The 7,698-nt window shown below is 53.8% G+C and overlaps 1 long non-coding RNA gene across 2 annotated transcripts; it reads left to right on the top strand.

The window, feature by feature from the left end:
- Nucleotides 1–1,673: 1,673 nt before the first annotated feature.
- LOC124085796 (uncharacterized) lies at nt 1,674–6,156 on the top strand. 2 transcript variants are annotated; one of them, XR_006849572.2, is made up of 4 exons: nt 1,674–1,873; nt 2,074–2,183; nt 3,572–3,758; nt 5,219–6,156. It is a non-coding gene; the product is annotated as an uncharacterized LOC124085796 (long non-coding RNA). The 2 variants fall into 2 exon arrangements; XR_009225806.1 differs by lacking the exon at nt 2,074–2,183.
- Nucleotides 6,157–7,698: the final 1,542 nt, after the last annotated feature.

The following is a 7,698-nucleotide window of genomic DNA, read 5'->3' as shown; positions in this document are numbered from 1 at the left end:
TTTGAGACAGGTTCTTGCCGAGTTGCTTAGCGCCTTGCTAAGTTGCTGAGGCTGGCTTTGAAATTGGGATTCCCCTGCCTCAGCCTCCCGAGCTGCTGGGATTACAGGTGTGAGCCACCACACCTGGAGCTCTTGGGAATATATATATAATCTTTATGCACACACACACATATATATCTATACACATAGTTTTTTTGTTTTGTTTTGTTTTGTTTTTCAGTACTGGGGTCAGAACTCAGGGTATTCTACGCTGGCCTCAAACTTGCAATCCTCCTGACCCAGCCTCCTGGGAGTGCTGCAGGGAGCCTGGCTCTGTGCACTTTTTAAACTTGTTCAATTTAATCCCCACAATTTCCATGAACTATTACTATCTCCATTTTAGAGAAGAGGCGATGGAGCTGAGAAATATCTGCCCAGTGTCACCCACCTATTCCAAGGTCGAAGTCACAAATTTTGGAGTTGGGCAGACCTTGGTCTCCCCTCTAGCTCAGGGGAGACCCTAGCTCGGAGGCCCTAGGCAGAGCTTAAGTGGGGGTAAGAGCCCCTCCCGCTCAGTAGCTGCTGGTGATGCCCATGAAGAGGGACCAGAGCCTCTCCCCTGCCTCTTCTGTTCTGCAGTCAGGAGGGAAAGAGCCACCGATCTGTTTGTCCCCAGCCTGGACAAGGCGTCCTGGGAGGAGGAGAAAGTGCCCGGGAAACCCGGGGAGGGGGTTGCTCAGCAGGAGGGGGGGCAAAGAGTTCCCACGTGTGCCCCGGTGGGAGCAGGTGTGGAAGGCAGGAGAGGGACTGCAGTCTGCCGGCCAGGGACAGGGACAGAGCTTCAGCTTTAGAGTCAGGCCACCTGAAGCTCTTTGGGCTCCAGCTTCCAGATGTGGGAAACGGAACGAGGACAACTCTGTGTCTGGATTATCCTGCGGCCCCTGGGGGCAGTGGGCCCAGCTGGAGGGGTGCCATTCCAGAGTGCTTCCAGGAGCTGACCTCCACTGGCCTTTCTGGACCCTGAGTTTGTTAACGATCGTGTCATGTTAAGGATGGTGACGGCAGGCAATGTCCGAGTCAGCCTAGGAATCCCTCAGATTCCAGGCTCGCTGTGCCAGGAACGTGGCCCAGAGACACTGCCAAGGGTGGCCCAGGACTTGGCAGTTTCCAAGCCCTCCCACCTCGTGGCCTTGCGTCCCGTGCTAAGACAGGTTCTCTGCTTTCTTTCACTCCTTCAGGATCCCTCCACGTAGGTGCTGCCATGACCTTCGTTTCTCAGATGAGGAAACTGAGGTTCAGAGAGGTCTTGGGACTTGCTAAAGACTTCACAGCCAGCGGGGGCCAGAGCTGGGTCTGGAGCTCAAACGGCCTCTTCCCAGGCTGGCCTCTGAGTGAAGCCATGGACATAAAGCAAGTTGGAGGCTGGGAAGAGGGACCCTGGGCTCCCCTGGCCACTCCTGCGTGACCTCTGTTCCTCCCAGCCCTCCAGGAAGTGGCTGAGGGGTCCGGGGAGAGGTGGGATGGGTGCTGAGCCCGAGGGAGGCGCAGGGCCCAGGCCAGGAAGGCAGGGAGGAGAGGGGAACGGAACACCCGCTCCTCCCTGGAGCAGCTGAGGGCAGAGATAAAGGCCTGGGGAGACTAGCAGGGCCAAGATGGGGAGGAAGGGAAGAGGCCGCGGGCGGAAGGAACAGCTGCACAGGGAGGAAGAGTCCCCAGTCCCAAGGGAGAGGCCGGGGTGGGCTGGAGTGGGCTGGGGCTCTGTGTCCCAGGCCCCAGCCTCCACAGCTTCAGCAGGTGGCAGGACCCTGCACTGGGCAGGGGCCTTCCCTCGTCCACGCAGGGGCCACTGCGCCGAGCCAGGCTTCTGATCCTCGGGGTCCAGCTGAATGACCAGGTGAGCCACAGCACGGTGTCGGACACTCACTCATCCATTCATCCAACACAATCCGTGGCGAGCTCTCAACTTGCCATTTGGGTGCCCAACAGGAAACGAAGTCCCTTGAAGAGGGGCTAACTCCTTCTCCAAGGAGCCTGCAGTCTCATGGGAGAGGTGGACAAACACTGGAAAGTGAATCAACGTTCTGTGTCACTCAGGGTTGGAAAGCTGGGCAGGGGATGGGACTGGCTGGAGCGGTGCTGGTTTTGAAGATGGCCAGCGAGGGTCTATCTGAGAAGGTGACATTGGAGCAGAGATCTAATAAGAGGTGAGGTGGCAGCTGTGTGAGCCTGGGGGAAGAGGGTTTCTGGCAGAGGAAACAGCAAGTGCAAAGGCCCTGCGGCATAAATAGGCCTGACAGGGAGTAGGGAGAGGGCAGAGTGGGGAGGCCAGTGCAGCTGGTGGCTGGTGAGAGGAAGGTAATGAAGAGGAGAGCAGATGGGATGGGGGTCAGGGGAGCCGATTCTGTGGGGTCTCAAAGTCTACTGCAGGGACTTCAGCTGTTTCTCACCAGCCACCGACACCAGAGGCTTTTGAGCAGAGGAATGTGTGAGAGAGACTGGGTCTTATCAGGATCACTCTAATTCCCTGGCTGCCTCTGGAGAATGGGACTGGCCAGGGCGGCAGCGGGGAGCCCAGCAGAAAAGCTGGTGCAGCTGGCCAGTGGGGGCGGCAGCTTGGCCAACAATCTGGGGTGTTAAATTCCAGCAGAAACGAAAACACTTCTATATCGCCTGCTTGCAATGGGTCGGCACTATTTTAAGAACTTGATATTTAATATTCTTTTAATCCTCAATACAGCTTTTAGGTAGATTTAAAAATTGTGTATCTATGTCTATTTGTATCCCACCGTCTTTTAAAAATTGAGGTGAAATTCACGTCCCACAAATCAACCCCTTTATAGTGTAAGATCCAGTGGCATTTAATAAATCCTCAAGACTGGGGAGCCACCTCTCCATCTAGCTCCAAAACCTTTCCTCACCCCCAAAGAAAACTCCGTATCCGTTAAGGGTAGATAGATAGTATTTTTATCTGCATTTTACAGATGAATAAGCAGAGGCAAGGCCAAGAAGTCACATGCCCCAGGTCACACAGCCAGGAAATGGAACAAGCCAGCCATGGGGGTTGGCAGGGACATGTGGACAAGTTGTCAAGGATGGGTTTGAGCCCCTTTTGGGACCCCCAGATAGCTCCGCGGAGCTGCCTTCTAGGGAGGGGAGGTCTGCATCGCTTGCTGGGTTCCTGTTTTATGTAAGGGTGTGGGACACTCGAGGCCAGAGAAAAGAAACCATCAAGAGGGCTGCGTTGCGGGACAGGCATGGTGGTGTGCAGGTGCACACCTGGAATCCCAGCAATGTGGGAGGCTGAGGCAAGTTGGGGCAACTTAGCAAGACCCTGTCTCAAAATAAAAAAATAAAATAAAAAGGGCTGGGGATGTGGCTCAGTGATAAACTGCCCTTGGATTCAATTCCTGGTCCCAACCTGGGGGGCAGGGGAGAAGGCTGCACTATGACCCCAGCATCTTCCTCCAGGGTGGCATGGGGTAGGGATGGGGGTCTGGAACCAGGCTGTTGGACCCAGTTCCTTTCTCCCACCTGCTGGCTGCACTATCCTGGGCTAGACCTCCCTTCTCCCACCTTTTCCCTTTTCTGTCAGGTTGAAATAAGAAGTACACCCTCCTCATTGGATGTTGGGAGAACGTGCGGTACCTGTGCGTAAAGCTGAGCGCGGCCGTGGAGGAGCTCGCCTTCCCCTTGCACCTCCCCTCCCACCCCTGGAGAAAAATTAACCAGATAGTTAAATGCAACCTTGGTGTTGGGCCTCACAAGTCAGCTGGGATGAGGTAGGTACGCTCTGGCACCAGGAAGAAGGCAGTCATAGGATTCTCAAGTTGGAAAGACAGCGCCAGTTTTTAAAGCTCAACTGTGTCAGGATATAGCCAACATCAAATCAAAGGCACCCATTTTTTCCTGTTTTAAGTGTACCTTTTCATAAGGGTTTTATTGGTACCGGGGACTGAACCCAGGGGCACTTAACCACTCAGCACATCCCCAGCCCCCCCCCCCACACACACACCCGTTATTTATTTGGACAGGATCTCACTAAGTTGCTGAGGCTGACCTTGACCTTGGAGTCCTCCAGTCTCAGCCTCCCAGAGCCCCTGGGATTACAGATGTCACAACTGGAGACCCTTTAGTAGAGGGGCTGGGAAGGCCAAGGACACCCCCTTCTGGCTGAAGTCACAGGCCCCCTAGACGGCAGCTCCAGCCTCAGGCCAGCACCTTCTCCAGATGGGACACCCCTTCTGGCAGATCAGGACCTAGACAGAGTGTCTGGGTGCTCTCACCGGGTCCTCCAAATCCATTTCTGTTTGACTCAACTCGCTGGGTCCCCGGGGCCCAGTTCTCTACCCTGGAGACTGGAGATGGGGCCAGCCCCTGCCCAGGCATCAGTGGAACGTGCGCTCTGGGTGGGAGAGAGGAGGGCGAGGGTGAGGCCGGAGGAACGTGTGAGGCTGTGCGTGCGTGTGGAGCGGAGTTCCCTGCGCTCAGCCAGGTATCTGGACTAATGGTCCATTTCCCCTGGTCCACGGGCCTCCGCCGGGCCCCCAGCTGCCCCGATGGGCCAGGTCAGCCCCCACAACAGGAGCCCCCAGCCGCTCCCCATTCGGCTTTCCTTGTATTGTGCGCAGCCTGGTTCCTCGAGGAAATGGGGCGGCTGCTGGGTGCGGGGGCGGCCGCCAGCAGCCCCACCCCCTTCCCCCCATTGTCACTCCTGGCTGCGGCCCCTGGCCCCTGCTGTCCACTCTAAAAATAGTCCTGTTCACAGGGAGCCAGCCCCACCCCTGAGCACTGGGCGTGGGGTTGGGGTTGCCAGGACAGAACTGCCCTGGGGACCAAGGTGTCCCCTCCAAGTGACCAGGGTCAAAGCGTGTGAGGGCCGTGTGACCATAGGCCTCGATATTTTCCTCCTGGAGCTCAACTTCCTCAGCTGTGAAATGGCGACAAGGCTACCTAGCTGCGGAGGGCTCTGTTCTTGTCCTGCTGGTGGTGGGTGCTGCCTGAGCACCCCAAGAACCAAGCAGAGGGTGTAACATAACTTTACCTTCCTCCTAACTAGGGTGGGTGCCCAGGATCTCTAGTTCCCTCGCAGGGGAGCTGGAGGGGCCCCTTTGCAGATCTGCTGGGACAGGTACCTGTTCCCCATCCTCAGATCTGCAAGCTCTCCTGTGGATTATGAGGCCAGGTTGGGGCCCGAACCCATGTCTCTGGCCTCTGAGGGCTGTGTTTTTTCCGCTTCAAGGGGCTGCCACCATCTGATGACTCCAAGGACTTCCTGGCTGGGGTAACCCTGCCTTTCAGTCCACAAACACATGATTCATCACGAAGGAAGATGCAGGGCAGTAGGTGTTGGGGGCTGGGCAGGGCCCCTGCAGCCTTTGCAGATGACCAGCTGGTCTCAGATGGCAGGAGGTCGTGGGGTTGGGCCTTGGGAAGGAGCTTGCCCTGGGACCTGTCTGTCTCCCAGCCTCTTTTTCTCTCTCTTCCTTTGTTCTTTTAAACTCTGACCCTATTACACACGTGAATTCTTTTTATCAAAATCTTGAACATGTAGAATTTCTTTTCTGTGGTCACAGTTGCAGTTTTACATGTGTCCGGGTGATTCTCTGTGTTCCCCACCAATCGTGAGTTCTAGAGTGGATGAAGACTAGCATTTTTATTAATTCCTGTTTCCCCCCAACAAGGACTAACAAATGTATTTTCCCACACAAATCTTAAGAACCTGCAAGTTTGTCTCTACCGCTTATATTTTGGGGGGGGGCTTGTGGGGACCCTTGTCATAGAGATTTGCTGTCAATCTTGTTCATGGGACTTTGGTTTTGCTACCTTATTGCTTTGCACGTTCTTACATGGGGACTTGGAAAGATACAAAACCTGTTTTATACCACAGCCCCTGCCGTGCTCCCCAGAACCTCATGAAAAACGTCAGCACTCAGACGTCCAGTGATGGTTCTCCTTGGAGCCCAGAGATGACCTTGGTGCCAGTTTGGGGCTCCTTGATGTATTTCATGTGTATCTAGCAAACTCAGGACCCAGCCCTGTTCTTACACAAAGAACAGTTGGCCATACACGCTGCTTTGCTTCTTGCTTTTTGTATTGCGTTAACAGAGTGTGTGACTATTTTCCAGATTAATGTACCTAGTACTTTCCCATTTAAAAATAAAAATGGCTGTTCGTAAAGTGGGATGTTTAAATTTTTTTCCTGGGAACTTCTCTGCCACCTGGTGAAAGGATGGACTCCTTATCATCACAGTATTTTAAATGCATAAAATACAGTTCATACCATTCTGAAGGAAGCCAATAATGTTGAAATGCTATTACTACAATATTGTTTTTATTTTACTTTACTTTTTGGTGCTAGGGAGGGAATCCAGGGCCCTCCACCTGTTAAGCACGTGGTCTCCACTGAGCTACATTCGCAGCCCTGATTGTTGTAATATTAACTGGGGTGTGCTACGCGGTGATACGTGAGCTTCTTCATTTTTTTTTTCCTCCAGTATTGAGGGTTGAACCTGCAGGTGCTTTCCCACGGAGTCACATCCCCAGCCCTTTTTATGTTTCACTTTAAGACAGGGTCTTGCTAAGTTGCCCAGGCTGCCCTTGAACTTGCAATCCTCCTGCCTCAGCCTCCCTACTCTCTGGGATTCCAGGTGAGCCTTTGGCTACAGGAGCCTCTTAATCAGCATATAGAAAGGAAGAGGTCCTCAGCAGTAGGATGTGGAGGGTCTCCCACCCCTGGGTTGTGGAACTAAAGTATCTTGGCTTCTGACAGAGCCACTGCCAACCCTGTCCTGACTCATGTGGTTCACATTCATATTGAAGGAAGTGCTAAATTTCAGTGAGAAGTTAGTGAATATAAAGTTTTTACCAGGCATGTGGCACACATCTGTGATCCCAACAAGTAAGGAGGCTGAGAGGAGGATCACAAGTTCGAGGCTATCCTCAGCCACTTAGTGAGACCCTGTCTCAAAATTAAAAAATTTAAAAAGGACTGGGAATGTGGCTCAGCGGTTAAGCACCCCTGGGCTCAATCCCCGGTACCAAGAAAGTAAAATTAAATAAAAACAAAGTTATTATTTTTCTCCCCTTCCAACTTCATAGAGTCCCTGAGTTCAAGAACCCATGCTGAAAAATGTGTCAGTCCCTCCCTCTCTTTTATTGATATATTTCTTTAGGGAGCTACTGGGATTGAACCCAGGGGTGCTTAACCACTGAGTCACATCCCCAGTCCTTTTTATTTAGAGACACGGTCTCGCTGAGTTGCTTAGGGCCTCACTAAGTTGCTGAGGCTGGCTCTGAACTTACAGTCCTCCTGCCTCAGCCTCCTGAGGCGCTGGGATGACAGGCATGCACTGTCCCTCTCTGAATTCAACCCGTCTGTCGTGGAGAAGTCACCCAGTCTCAGCATTTCCCCCAGTCTTATCTTGGTGCAGAGCTGGGGAAGCCTGACAGTGGACTTGGATCATCCTGCCCTGCGGGTGGCAGAGCCTCGTGCCCACTCCCGGCTGGGTTATTCCCCGGCTCTCCCGACCAGCCCAGTGGCAGGGAGCTCAGCTCACTGGCCAGCCAGGAGCAGGTTGGCAGCTGGTGTCCTGTCCCAGGAGTGACCCTGCCCCGCCCTGGTTGCACAGCTGTGGATGTGACAGGACCTTTGGCTCCGGTTCACCCCGGCACATTCCTGGCTCAGCCACTGTTTTTTGTTTTTTTTTGATGACTTTTTCT

The sequence above is a fragment of the Marmota monax genome, unplaced genomic scaffold, assembly GCF_021218885.2.
Source record: "Marmota monax isolate L192 unplaced genomic scaffold, Marmota_monax_Labrador192_F-V1.1 WCK01_AAM20220418_F8-fsc00014, whole genome shotgun sequence".
Taxonomy (NCBI): domain Eukaryota; kingdom Metazoa; phylum Chordata; class Mammalia; order Rodentia; family Sciuridae; genus Marmota; species Marmota monax.
This window is presented reverse-complemented; position numbering and strand designations above follow the sequence as displayed.